The following is a 15,893-nucleotide window of genomic DNA, read 5'->3' as shown; positions in this document are numbered from 1 at the left end:
ATATATCATTTTGCTGTATTTTTCAGTGACTGTTTTAGATATCACTTCACCTCTAAAAAGTCAACATACAACTCTTAGAATTAAGGATAATCTTCTAGATGACCATTAAACTACAGTTACCTAAAAAACACTAATAATAACCTTATATTCTTCTATAATATTCAGCCTATTTACAAATTTCTCTAATTGGTTAAAGAATATCTTCTAAAAGTACTAGCCTTTTTAAAGTCCAAAAACCAAACTAAGCCAATTTGTTTTATATGACTGTGGTTTATTGGGTCTAATAAAAATTGGTCAACAATTTATCCTCTACCTCCTTACATTTTTTGAAGCCTCAGAAGCAACCTATATAATATTGTAATTCCGTATTTGTCCTGCTTTTTCTCAAGATGGGCTTGACTTCTTCCTCTATCCTTTGTGTCTATTGTGAACTGAAGTTTATGTCCAGAGGCTTGATTTTCAGATTAAATATTTTTATGACTATTTCATAGATATAGTATATTTAATATAAAATATCAGGTGGCATACAAGTGAAACTATGTTTGATCTCTTGATTCACGTATTGACTACCAATTCTCTCTATTGTATTGGTACATTTTTTTCTTTGCAATTAGTAATCCATGTAAAGTTACACTGGCAATCCACTAAACAGGCTATTATTTTAAAGAAATTAGGACACCCCCCCAAACTCTCATATTTTATATTTACCCATATATCTGCCCTTTCCCGTGCTCTTCCTGATTTCCCAATCCCTAATTTTCTGAATTTCCATCTGGTATCGTTTTCTTTTAGCTTGAAGAACTTAATATAGCATTTCTTGGAGTGTACATCTGCTGGAGGTGAATTTTCAGTTTCTTTTACCAAATGCCTTTATTCTTGAAAGATTGTTTTTCTTGCTGTAGAATTCTGGAGTGTGTGTGTATTTTTTAAAAGATAGAAACTGACTTCTGTCCTCCATAGGTTATGATGAGAAGTCATTTGAATTATTTTCCCTCTGTATGTGTCATTTTTCTCTGCATGCTTTTAAGATTTTTCATTACCTGTGGTTTTCATCTATTTGGGTATGCTGGTCTAAATGTGTTTTATGTTACTCCTGTTTTGGGTTCTCTGAGCCTCTGAAATCTGTACAATTATGCTTTCCCCCAAATTTCGGAAACTTTTGTCCATATTCAGATATTTATTTCCTGTCCATGCTTCTCCTTCTGGGATTCTAAATACTTGTGTTAAATCTTTTGATATTGTCCCACAAGTCACTGGCTCTGTTATCTCTCACCATTTTCTCTCTCTCTCTTTTTTAAAGACTTTATTTATTTATTTGACAGAGAGAGATATCACAAGTAGGCAGAGAGGCTGGCAGAGAGAGAGAGGGGGAAACAGGTTCCCCGCTGAGCAAAGGGCCCGACGCGGGCCTCAATCCCGGGACCCTGGGATCACGATCTGAGCCAAAAGCAGAGGCTTCAACCCACTGAGCCACCCAGGCACCCTTTTCCCCTCTTTTTCAGATTGGGTAATTTCTATTGCTCTATCTTCAAGTTTACTGATTCTTTTTCTTGTCATCTCAATTATGCTGTTAAGTTTATCTATCAAAACTTTAATAGTACTTTTCAGTTCTACTATCTTCATTTTGTGCTTTTTTAATAGTTTCTATTTCTTTACTAAGGTTTCCTGTTTCTTCAATGTGTATTTTTCTTAATTTATTTTCAGCATAACAGTATTCATTGTTTTTTGCACCACACCCAGTGCTCCATGCAATCCGTGCCCTCTCCAATACCCACCACCTGGTTCCCCCAACCTCCCATCCCCTGCCCCTTCAAAACCCTCAGATTGTTCTTCAGAGTCTATAGTCTCTCATGGTTCACCTCCTCTTCCAATTTCCCTCAACTCCCTTCTCCTCTCTAACTCCCCTTGTCCTCCATGCTATTTGTTATGCTCCACAAATAAGTGAAACATATGATAATTGACTCTCTCTGCTTGACTTATTTCACTCAGCATAATCTCTTCCAGTCCCGTCCATGTTGCTACAAAAGTTGGGTATTCATCCTTTCTGATGGAGGCATAATACTTCATCGTGTATATGGACCACATCTTCCTCATCCATTCGTCCGTTGAAGGGCATCTTGGTTCTTACCACAGTTTGGCGACCGTGGCCATTGCTGCTATAAACATTAGGGTACAGATGGCCCTTCTTTTCGCTACATCTGTATCTTTGGGGTAAATACCCAGTAGTGCAATTGCAGGGTCATAGGGAAGCTCTATTTTTAATTTCTTGAGGAATCTCCACACTGTTCTCCAAAGTGGCTGCACCAACTTGCATTCCCACCAACAGTGTAAGAGGGTTCCGCTTTCTCCACATCCCCTCCAACACATGTTGTTTCCTGTCTTGCTAATTTTGGCCATTCTAAGTGGTGTAAGGTGGTATCTCAATGTGGTTTTAATTTGAATCTCCCTGATGGCTAGTGATGACGAACATTTTTTCATGTGTCTGATAGCCATTTGTATGTCTTCACTGGAGAAGTGTCTGTTCATATCTTCTGCCCATTTTTTTTAATATGATAGTCTGTTTTGTGTGTGTTGAGTTTGAGGAGTTCTTTATAGATCCTGGAAATCAAAAGCTTCTGCACAGCAAAAGAAACAGTCAACAAAACAAAGAGGCAACCCACGGAATGGGAGAAGATATTTGCAAATGACAATACAGACAAAAGGTTGATATCCAGGATCTTCAATGTGTATTTTGACAATGCTTTTGATTCCAGTGAAAATCTTTCATATATTAATTAATGATAGGAAAATAAGTAAAATTATTTTATCTTATGAAAAGTATCAGTTTCAAGAAATATTCCTACCCTCTTAGCTTGGTCACAAAAACAGCTTTTCCTTTCCTTGGCATTCCAGATTTTGTTTGTTTACATGTAGTGTGATACTGGTGAGAGAACAAATCATGCTGTCATTTTGGAGGTCTTGATTATGAAATATTCGCCAAGTATTTTCTTAAAGAAAGCCTTCGCATTCAAAATACAGTAAATCTGGGGCACCTGGGTAGCTCAGTGGGTTGGGCCTCTGCCTTCAGCTCGCCTCATGATCTCAGGGTCCTCGGATCGAGCCCCGCATTGGGCTCTCTGCTAGTCAGGGAGCCTACTTCCTTCTCTCTCTCTCTCTGCCTGCCTCTCTACCTACTTGTGATCTCTCTCTGTGTGTCAAATAAATAAATAAATAAATAAAAATCTTTTAAAAAATACAGTAAATCTTTGTAAAAAATTTGTAAATTCTTCAACCATTCAACCAATGAGCATTGGCAAAAAACAAGATAAATAAATTCATTTCTTCTCTGTTTCTTTCAACAGTTCCATAAAGCAACAGTAATTCATAATATTTGTGTGTATATACTAAACCATCATACTTTTCATACTGTGGAGTAAATCAGTTAGGGAGACATCAAGCTCTTTAAAATTTACAGCATTCACATTTTTAACGTAGCATGGCTGGTTAATTTATTTTTTAAGATTTTATTTATTTGAGAGAGAGAGAGAGAGAGATATCACAAGTAGGCAGAGAGGCAGGCAGAGAGAGAGGAGGAGGCAGCGTCTCTGCAGAGCAGAGAGCCCGATGTGGGGCTCTATCCCAGGACTCTGGGATCATGACCTGAGCTGAAGGCAGAGGCTTTAACCCACTGAGCCACCCAGGCGCCCCAGCTGTTAATTTTAATAGAATTTTTTTTCATATCTAGTTGAAATTCTTTTTTGACATATATAAAAGATTTTAAGGTATCTGTGCTATGAATCTGATTTTGTAGGCTGCAGATTGACAACATTTCTATTTGATTTGGAAGTCTTTTGAGGCAGAAGGTACCCAGAGTAAAGTGGAAAATATTTTATCGTACAATTTGTCTAAAGGTAGAGAAGAATATATATGTAGCTTTACTAATTTTGAATTAATCTTTGATATTGTTAGGAAGATCTTTTACAGGCACTTGACTAGTGGCTTAAATTTTTTTTTACTTTTTATAAAATATTAATTTTAGCATTTTTGCATAATATCCTAACAAAACTCCCATAACTACAGTAATAATTTATCTTCCTATATTTCCACATAAAATTTGATTTTTGTGTGCGTATAAGACACAAAGCCATTTTATAGCTACACAAAGTTATAAGCTCAGATTATGTTTCAAAGTCATTTAAAAATTTGGTTGCTCATTTAATTATGATTTCAGGCGACTAATTTTATCCCTTTTTGGTTATCAAAAGGAAATATTCTCATCAAATGTGTTATATATTTGCTGCAAATGTCTCACAATATTCTCTATTTTATTAACTTGATTTTTTTTTTACATTATCTAACAGGTTTTTAATTTTGTTCTATTTACCGAAAATTGCAATTAGCATTTGTACTTCTTCTAGTCTCACATTTTTTACTATTCTGGCCTTGTACTGGCTGCTACTTGACTATGAATCATTAGTAAGCTTTCATTGTAAGTTTAAAAATTGCTACACACTTATTTAACCTAGAATAATAATTTAATTATAATTAAAGTAATAAGTATATTTAATTACCAACTATTATTTCCTTCATATCACTGTAACTCATGTTGTCTTCATAAAGTGTCCAAATAAACACATCAGTTCTTGACATCAGCTAGGTCAATGATATGTTTATGTGTGACCCTAGAAACAACATATACATGACATGTATACTATAATACAAAAATAAGATCTATGCAGTACAATGGTTGAAGTCAAATGGAGTCCTACCAAAACAATAAAGTTGTGCAGCTGGTAGAAATGTAAAATGGGACAGTTGCTGTGCTAAACAATATGATGATTCCTCAAAATTTTAAATACAGAATTTAAATTTTAAATATAGAATTATCATTTAATCCAATTCCACTTCTAGGTGTATACCCAAAGAAATTGAAAGTGGGAATTTCAACAGATATTTGTACTCCAATGTTTACATTATATCACAATAGCCAAAGGTAGTAAAAAACCAATGTCCACAATAGATGAATGGATAAAATAAATGTGATAAATATATCTATGTAGATATATATAATCACATATGTATATATGGTGTGGAATACTATTCAGCCTTAAGAAAGGAAAATTTTGATATATGCTACAACCTGGATGAACCTTGAAAACATGCTAAGTGAAATAAACCAGACACAAAATGACAATATTGTATGATTCCACTTATATAGGGTACCTAGAAAAGTCTTCATAGAGACAGAAAGTACAGTATTAGTTCTCAGGAGTTTGGGGGAGCAGAGGCTGTGGCAAAGGGGAGTTACTTAACAAGTACAGAATTTTGGTTTGGGATGGTGAAAAGTTCTGGAGATGGATAGTGGTAGTGCTTGCACAGTGTAAATGTACTTAAGTGCTACTGAATTGTGCACTTAAAAATTGTTAAAATGGTAAACATTGTTATATATTTTATCACAATAAGAAAGATAATGAAGAAAACATAGCTACTGACGTATTTATGATATAGAAATGAATTATAATTTATGATTATAAATTATAATTTAATTTATATTAAATTTAAATTATAATTTTATAAATTTATATATTTAACCTATATATATAAATTTATATATATTTATTAGATTATAATTTAAATTTAAATTATGATTATAATCCTTAATCTTGAGTGCATGACATCCAAGTGAAATCATAAAGGATTAACAGATTTATCTGTAAAAATAACACTCCTGTCTCAATACCCCCTTGAGCAAAGTTAAAAGCAAATTAAGCCTAAAATTTTTGTTCCATGTATGAGAAACAAAATATTGACTATATTAATAAGCACTTTTTTAAAAGATTCATTTTTAAGTAATCTCTATACCCAACATGGGGCTCAAACTCACAACCCTGTGATCAAGTCATGTGCTCTACTGACTGAGCCAACCAGGTGCCCCAATAAGCAGTTTCTATATATCAATACAAAGATGAACATACTGATGTGAAAAAGAATGAGCTAAGGATATAAATGGAGATAGAATAAAAATAAATGTGTATATGAAATCATATCTAAGTTTATGAGATATAGAGAAATGTCATTAAATATTCCATATTGGTCTAAAGACTAGTAAATTTATAAAAATCATCTATCCATTTACCATAATTTTATGCACTATTAATTCCAAATTAATTTGGTGTAAAATAATACATATACAACTTTCCTAGAGAGTATTTTATGCCCTTATTTAAAATAAACATGTCCTTGAATGCAACCCATTTATTTATTTTTAAAGATTTTTTTTTTTATTTGACAGACAGATCACAAGTAGGCAGAGATGCAGGCAGAGAGAGACAGGAGGAGGAGGCAGGCTACCTGCTGAGCAGAGAGCCCGATACTGGACTCGATCCCAGGACCCTGAGATCATGACCTGAGCCGAAGGCAGAGGCTTTAACCACTGAGCCACACAGGTGCCCCAAATGCAACCCATTTAAAAAGAATGTACTTCATGGTGATGGTTAAACTAAAGTGAAAAATTAAATTTTCCATAGAATTATTTATATTAGCAAAGTTTGGAAACAATCAACAATTATGAATAGGCAAGTAAAATATTCTATTCCCAAAAAAGGAAATCTGCACAGGTGTTAATAATAATTATGTAGAGATATAATGACTGATATGAGATCTCAAGAAATGAGAAAAAATGGGTTACATACAAAAATAGGTCTCCCCAACTTTGTAAAAAGATGTGCCATAAAATATAAATGTGTAATATAAACGGTATTTTTAAAGGTACATTTGATATTAGACACTGGCTAATTCTAACTAGATGATAAAATTTTGAAATTCAAGTCTCTTCATCTTTAAGAAGATAATTCCTTTTTAAATAATTGTATAATAAAGAGTGGTTAACCCTTTTTTTTTAAAAGATGTTATTTATTTATTTGACAGCGAGAGATCACAAGTAGGCAGAGAGGCAGGCAGAGAGAGAGAGATGGGAAAGCAGGCTCCCTGCTGAGCAGAGAGCCTGATGACGCTGAGGCTTGATCCCAGGACCCTGAGATCATGACCCAAGCAGAAGGCAGAGGCTTTAACCCACTGAGCCACCCAGGCACCCAAGAGTGGTTAACCCTTAAAGGCCCTGAAACACAACCAATATAGCTCAAATCCATATCCTCCCACTTGGAAATGGCGGACCTTGGGGAAGTTGCTTAATATTCATAAGCTTTATTTTTCCTTATTGTTATAATGGCAACATTATTGCCACACATGCAGGGTTTTGCTGCTAGATTTAAATTGGTTAATTATGGGGGCACCTGGATGGCTCAGTTGGTTAAGCATCTGACTCTTGATTTCAGTTCAGGTTATGATCTCAAGGTTGTGAGATCCAGGCTGCATTGGGCTCTGTGCCAGCTTGAAGCCTGCTTGAGTTTCTCCCTTTCCCTCCACCCGCCCCCCCCCCCCCCCCCCACCCAGCCCCCCCCCCCCCTCCCCAAAAAAAAAAAAAAAAAAGATTACTTATGTGAAACTTTTAGCACTGTACCAGACACATGTTAAGCATAAATATAATTTACTCAGTCACCCTCTTTGGGATAGCATGTTGTTGCTGGAAAAAACTGACAGTGATTGTTTGGGTTGAACACCAAGAGCATCTACTGCTTTAGCTAAATTCCCCCTATCAAGTGAGAGCTGTGATGGTTAATTTTATGTGCCAGTTTAACTGGGCCACAGGTGTTTAGATGTTTGGTTAAACACCATTTCTGGGTGTGTCTATGAGGGTGTTTTGTATGACATTAACATTTGAATCAGGGACTGAGTAAAGCAGATTGCCCTCCCCTATGTGAGCAGGCCTCACCCAATCCATGGAAAGCCAGAATAGAAAGAAAACACTGAATAAGAAAGCTTTCCGTGTTTATCTTGAAGCTGGGACATCAGTCTCCTCCTGCCTTCTGACTCAGTCCCCAACCGGAACTTACACCATCAGCTCTCCTGGTTCTCGGGCCTTCAAACTCCAACTGGCACTATACTGCCGACTCTCCTGGGTCTCAGTTTGTCAAATACAGATCTTGGGACTTCCTACCTGGCCCCCGTCTGTCTCCTCTCTCCCTTTCTGTCTCTCCTGCCACTTTCCCTCTCCCTATATATCCTATTGGTTTGATAGATGATAAATATATACAGAGCTCTATAAATTCTATCTATCTATGTATCTGCGTATCTATCCATCCATCCATCCACCCATCCTATTGGCTTTGTTTCTCTGGAGAGCCCAGACTAATACATGAGCAAAAGGCATATAAGGGCTCAGCAATTATGCCATTTACTGAAGTGACACACATAAGCTAAGAGAACTCTTAAGAGAGGGGATCCAGCCAAATGACATTTAAACATTTAAATCAGAACTAAGCTTTCAGGAAGGGGAGATGAAGTAAACACATAACAGTGATGTTCCCACACCTCTGAACCTCTTCCAGTTCCTCTCAAAGTCTCAAGCACTTTCTTCTCTTGGGGCCTTGGCAATACCAGTAATTCTCCTTGTCTTTGCCATAAGCATTCACTCTCATCTTTCAAACTGCTGCTTATTTCTTCTCTTACAGGCCTTCCTTATATCCATATTTATATCCATATTTAAATCAAGATCATCCATCACTGGTTCCTGAAAGAATATTTTTTTTTCATTATCATTCATCATACTGTGTAACTTTATGTTTATTTATAGTTGGATTTTCCTATGTCCATCTCCATGGGTCAAGTAAAATGTCCATTACAGCATGATTGTTGACACTTTAGTTATTCATCTACAGGAGTAAGAAAACTATGGCCTATGGGCCAAATCTGGCCCACTGTCTTTTTTCATGTGGTTCTGGCCAATCGGCAAAGAATAAGAATGGCTTTTACTGAACATAATAAAAAAAAAATACGCACAAATGAGAAAAAAATAGTTTTTACAGTTTTTGAAGGAGTTGGGCTTTTACATTTTTTTAAGATTTTATTTATTTATCAGACAGACAGTGATCACATGTAGGCAGAGAGGCAAGCAGAGAGAGAGAGGAGGAAGCAGGCTCCCTACTGAGCAGAGACCCCCGATGCGGGGTCGATTGCAGGACCCTGGGATCGTGACCTGAGCTGAAGGCAAAGGCTTTAACCCGCTGAGCCACCCAGGCGCCCCTATATTTTTTAATGTTGGAAGAAACCAAAGGACAGTCCTTTGTGGTAGTTGAAAATTATGAGATTCAAATGCCATGTCAAATGTCACTGGTATACAGCCACACTCAATCACTTTCACATTGTCTATAGCTTCTTTCAAGATACCACCTCAGAGAGTTCAGCAGTTGTGATAGGGACCCTGTAGCTCACAAACTCTAGGATATTGACTGTCAGGCCCTATACAGAAAAAATTTGCCAACTCCCACACTATGCTCAGTATGGAGTATCAATGCCTAGCAGATAATGGAATCTATTGGTCCAAGTTTGGTGAATCACTTAGACATCAGGCATTTACCTCAAGACCTGGACTTTTAAAAAGCAATCACTAGGAATGCCTGGGTGGCCCAATCAGTTTTGACCCAGGTCATAATCTCAGGGTCTTGAAATCAAGCCCTGCATTGGGCCCTGGGCTCCATGTTGATTGTGGAGTCTGCTTGAGACTCTTTCTCCTTCTGCACCCCCCACCCACCACTTGCTCTAAAATAAATAAAATCTTTCTTTTTTTTTTTTTTAAAGATTTTATTTATTTATTTGACAGAGAGAGATCACAAGTAGGCAGAGAGGTAGGCAGAGAGAAAGAGAAGGAAGCAGGCTCCCCGTCAAGCAGAGAGCCTGATGCGGGACTTGATCCCAGGACCCTGAGATCATGACCTGAGCCAAAGGCAGAGGCTCAACCCACTGAGCCACCTAGGCACCCATAAAATAAATAAAATCTTTCTTAAAAATTTTTTTAAAAAGCAATCACTTGTACCTAGGCATAAATAATTTAACACAATATGGCCCAAATAAGGAGACAGTAGGAACAGAAGGGTAATTTTTCCAACATTCCAAGAAAGCAACTAGAGGTTTTCCACCAGCTGAATGAATAGAAAATTAAAAATTCAGTATAGAAGTGAAGAAAATCCCCCATAGTGATGGTGGTAGAGGAGGCCACATCTCTTGAGCATGGTATAGAAGGCAACCAGTTAGGATGGGTCATACTAAAAATTGTGGCCAAGGATAATGCAGACCCTCTTCTCCATAGTAAACACTCAAGAATAGTAGAAGTAAACTGAATCAAAATTTTTATTGGTGAAATCCATAGTAATTGTCTATGGATGTCACTGAATTATAAAGCATTAATGGAATATTTTTAGATCTTGAATGTCTATTCTGAGGCAATAAATTCTGCTATTTACATAAACTATCTGCCCAAGAATACAGAAGATGCTGAAAAATGTAGTTGTCCCTAAAGAGTCATTGTATAGCTTGAGAAAAGGGAGAGAATAACACTCATTTCTTTGGAATTTAGCACTATGTCTGTGTGCTATAAAAATAAACTTAGTAACTATAGTTCCCCAAATTCTAATCACACCTTTGTTTTATTTCCACGCTCTTAATTTGACTTTGTCATCCTTGAAGCTAACAGAATTCCAGGAATTAAAAGAGTAGGTTTCTCTCACTCTAAGAGAACAAAAAAATTTCACCAGGTTAAACCATTAATATTTCCCCAATTCCTCACGGCTACAAAAAAAAAAAAAAAAATCAGATAATAAAAAAAATCCTAGGAAATGTTCTCACTAATAATATTGAATTTAATACTTCAGAATTTTTGCTGTCTTTTTGAAATAAACACTAACCTCTGATTAGTCTGTAATTATGCTTAGTACATATTTAATTTAAATTGTCATCTATGTTTTATGAAATGTATACATGTAAAGTTTCTTGTTAAAATAAAGGATCACTGGTTCTTTCTTCATACATGCATAAAAAGATAGTGAAATTTATGAACCTACTACATTTATTTAAATAAAACCTTCTTTAGGTCCAATAAAACCTACTTTAACTTAAAGTAAACCAGTGAGTATTTCAGAAATTACCTATGACCTAAGTTAACAGTTATGGTTAAGAGCAGACATAGTGAATCATGGGAAATGTTCCTTGCTCCTAAAAATCTCAGAAAATGAGCTCTCACTTCATCAAGATCAAAAGCTTCTGCACAGCAAAGGAAACAGTCAACAAAACAAAGAGGTAACCCATGGAATGGGAGAAGATATTTGCAAATGACACTGCAGACAAAGGGCTGATATCCAAGATCTATAAAGAACTCCTCAAACTCAACACTCAAAAAACAGATAATCACATCAAAAAATGGGCAGAAGACATGAACAGACCCTTCTCCAAAGAAGACATACAAATGGCTAACAGACACATGAAAGAATATTCATCATCATTAGGCATCAGGGAGATTCAAATCAAAACCACATTGAGGGGTTTGAGGGGCGCCTGGGTGACTCAGAGGGTTGAGCCTCTGCCTTCAGCTCAGGTCGTGGTCTGAGGGTCCTGGGATCAAGCAGGAAGCCTGCTTCCCCCTCTCTCTGCCTGCCTTTCTGCCTACTTGTGATCTCTCTCTCTCTCTTTCTGTCATATAAATAATTTTTTTAAACCACATTGAGATACCACCTTACACCAGTTAGAATGGCCAAAATCAACAAGGCAGTAAACAAGTGTTGGAGAGGATGTGGAGAAAGTGGAACCCTCTTACACTGTTGGTGGGAATGCAAGTTAGTGCAGCCACTTTGGAAAACAGTGTGGAGATTCCCTAAGAAATTAAAAATAAGGGGTGCCTGGATGGCTCAGTCAGTTAGGAGTCAGACTCTTGATCTTGGCTCAGGTCTTGATCTCAGGGTCTTGAGTTCAGGCCCTGCTTTGGGCTCTACTCTGAGTGTGGAACCTACTTGAAAAAACAAATACACTGGGGCACCTGGGTGGCTCAGTGGGTTAAAGCCTCTGCTTTCGGCTCAGGTCATGATCCCAGGGTCCTGGGATTGAGCCCTGCATCAGGCTCTCTGCTCAGCGGGGAGCCTGCTTCCTCTTCCCTCTCTCTCTCTGCTTCTCCTCCTACTTGTGATCTCTATCAAATAAATAAATGCTTAAAAAAATTAAAAATAGAGCTACCCAACCCTGCAATTGCACTACTGGGTATTTACCCCAATGATACAGATGTAGTGAAAAGAAGGGCCATCTGTACCCCAATGTCCATAGCAGCAATAGCCACAATCGCCAAACTGTGGAAAGAGCCAAGATGCCCTTCAACAGATGAATAAAGAAGACGTGGTCTATATATACAATGGAATATTATGCCTCCATCAGAAAGCATGAATACCCAACCTTTGTATCAACATGGACGGGACTGGAGGAGATTATGCTGAGTGATAAATCAAGCAGAGATTTAATTATCATATGGTTTCACTCACTTGTGGAGCATAAGGAGTAACACGGAGGACATTAGGAGAAGGAAAGGAAAAGTGAATTGGGGGAAATCAGAGGGACTGTGGACCCTGAGAAACAAACTGAGGGTTTTTGAGGGGAGGAGGGTGTGGGGATGGGTGAGCCTGGTGGTGGGTATTAAGGAGGGCACATACTGCATGCAGCACTGTGTGTGGTGCATAAATAATGAATCTTGGAACACTGAAAAAAAAGAAAAGAAGAAAATGAGCTCTCCTACTCTTTTCCCTAAATATTGTCCTGCCTGTTTATCATGTCTAGAAATCTGTTTGTCATCATGGTACCCCAGGCAACACTGGGGAACACATAATGAAAAACAGAAGAGAATCTGAGTCTCTGAATATTTCATTTTGGTGATGAGTGAAAAATCTCTAGAACCTCTCCCCCCTGGCCAAAAGCCTGTTATGACTCAATATATGTCCTCATTGCTTTGGTTGGTTTGGTATTTTTACTTTTGCTGAGTGTATCCAAACTATATCAAATAACTAAGGGCAATGGTTCATACTGGGAGCTACAGATGCAGAGATAAAACTGATTCCATCACAGCCATCAACCACCTCATGTCTGGTGGGGGATGAAATACACACACACAGAGTCACTGCCTTGGCATTAAATGCTGTCCTACAGGTTTTACAAATGCTTAGTGAAACCAGACGCATCTAATACACTCAATGTCAGGAGGAAGAAGTGGACAGATATTGAGAGAATATTCAAATAGCTAATAAATACTCAGGAAAAAAATGGAAATGTAAACCATGATACCTACCAGAGTAGCAAGCATTTTTTAAAAAAAAAAAACTGATGCCAAATATTGTCAAGGATATGGAGAAAGAATAATATTCATACACTGTTGGTGGGAGTGCCAGTTGGTATTTTTGGAAACCTATTTAGAAAAATTAAACTTATGGGGCGCCTGGGTGGCTCAGTGGGTTAAGCCTCTGCCTTCGGCTCGGATCATGATCCCGGTGTCCTGGGATCGAGCCCCGCATCGTGCTCTCTGCTCTACGGGGAGCCTGCTTCCTCCTCTCTCTGCCTGCCTCTCTGCCTACTTGTGATCTCTGTCTGTCAAATAAATAAATAAAGTCTTTAAAAAAAAAAAAAAGAAAAATTAAGCTTACTAAAGTTGAGCTTAGGCATACTCATAACCTAACCCCATGGAACTCCACTTTCAGTATATGGAGAAAAACATGCACAGGTATTACCACAACAGTCTGATAAGGAGCTCTGATCTCCCAATACAGTATTTCCAAGAACACATAATGAAGAATTTTCAGTGCTGGATTGGTCCTTTTATGTGGGTGGTGGCTGGTACTACATGGCTGCAAAGCCTTCTTAAAAGAATTGTGCTGGGAACTCTAAATTTGTTGTGTCCAAAACAGAATTTCAAAGACTAGAGAATCAAGAGATGGAACTAGAAAAGTGATTAAAGATTTCCAATTCAAAACAAAAGAACCCAATACAGTCATACAGTTTTAAGGAACACGTAATTGCAATACAAAACCAAACAAAAATATCTCAAAAATATAATTTTTATATAATCGCACTCATGAGATGTAAAAATTCTAAATAAAACAGTAGCAAATGAAATCCAGCAGTGCACCAGAATACATACTTACACCAATAATTAACCTGGGTATATCCAGCAATGGGAGAAAATCAATCTGTCAATATAAATTATCACATTAACAAATTAAATACTATACAATTGCAGGAAGAGATGAAGAAATGACATCTGACAACTCAGGAGCCCTTTCAACTTAGATACGACAAGGATTTTTACTCAGGAATAAAAGAAAGCATTAGAAGGTCATCACTTGAGAGCATGATGCTAACTACCATTCCATTAGAACAAACTTAGTGACTGAAATATCCAACGTTAGTTAGGGCCTTCTAATTATGGCAGCATTCCTCAACGCAGTTTCAGATCCCTAAGATGGAAATAAGTAATGGGAATCAGTATTCCCATGGTAAAGTTTGAGAGCACCAATTTAAATTAAGTCAAGCAAATTTCATTCACTAGAATACTCTTTTTAGTTTCTTAAGTTGACAAGGTGCTTTTGATTTTTCCTTAAGAGGGGATTTAGTAGGTTCTATTTCATAGGCCTCATTAACCAGAAAATCCCAGTTTCTCATGTACTACTCAGTACTGGTAATTTTTGAGACATAACTTCAGAAGTTCTGGGACAATTTTAGTTGTGTAAGTTGCTTCCGTATATTGGCTTAGGGTTTATTTTTCTAGCTTCATAGTCCAGGGGGACAGGGACCATGTAGATACTGGGGAAAACAAGGCATAGTTCTGGGCTTCCACCTGGCCAGATGCAGCTTGGTTTTCTCCAAGACACAGTAAAAGGTATTTTCCACTGAAAAGAGCTTCAGGCACATTCTACAACTTCTGATATACAATTTAACTATCATTCTTTTTTCAACAATCTATAATTGTTTCAATTTTCTTTAATTCAGAATTTATATATACATATGGTAGGACTACATTTTCAAAAGTAGTTGAAAGGTTCACCAATCTTACTAGCGTATAATGGACCTTTTTAATGGAGAGCTCCAGCAGTCTCTGTCTTAATCAAATGACCAAACTTAGCACCATGACGGGAGAAATAAATCAAGAATGCATGGCATTCTATAAAACAGCTTTCCTTAACATTTCAAGAAGTCTTTTAAAGATTAAAATCTAAACACAAGATAACCAAATGCAGTGCCTGAATATAGAAAAGATGCTGGTTAGAAAATAGCAATAGGATACCTTGGGAGTACTGGGACATGTGAAGTGAATATAGACGAATATTACAGAATTATTGATAATTTTCTCTACGACCATGGTATTAAAGGATGTTCTTATTCTTAAAAGATGCATGCTAAAATATTCAGGAAAGAATACATCATAAGATAATGGTGAGTGAGTATACATATACATACCTAAATTTCAGACAGAAAGCAAATATGATCAAATGTTAATAATTACTGATTCTAAATAGAGTATATGGATGTTTATTATTATATTGCTCTTTAAATTTTTCTGAGTGTCTGAAATTTGTCATAATAAAATTTGGGGAAAGAATTCCCAAACGGACAATTTTTTGTTTCTTTTAAATTTGTAATTTATCTCAAAATGTGAGCAGAGAATTTAAATCACTGGCTACTTCTGTTTGAATTCATTAAAGGCAAACTGCTTCACCTCTCCCTCATTCTTCAACGGGTATATTCCTGTCTACTTAACATCTTAACATTTACTTAATCCACATTTCTTTTCAGCCTTCATTTTTTATGCAGCTTAAGGGATAAACTCTTAATAAAAATCCTCTCAAGTTTCTTTGTGCTTTTCTAGATTTTATCCATAATGAACTATCTGAAATTCAAATGCATGAGTGGTTATGGAAGCTTTTCAAAAATGCATCACACCAATGTCCATCCTTTTCCTAAGAATTCACCAGTAGTAATACTAATGATGAAGATAA

The sequence above is a fragment of the Lontra canadensis genome, unplaced genomic scaffold (genome assembly GCF_010015895.1).
Source record: "Lontra canadensis isolate GAN:19392208 unplaced genomic scaffold, GSC_riverotter_1.0 scaffold107, whole genome shotgun sequence".
Taxonomy (NCBI): Eukaryota; Metazoa; Chordata; class Mammalia; order Carnivora; family Mustelidae; genus Lontra; species Lontra canadensis.
The sequence above is the reverse complement of the archived record's forward strand: the minus strand, read 5'-3'. Positions refer to the sequence as shown.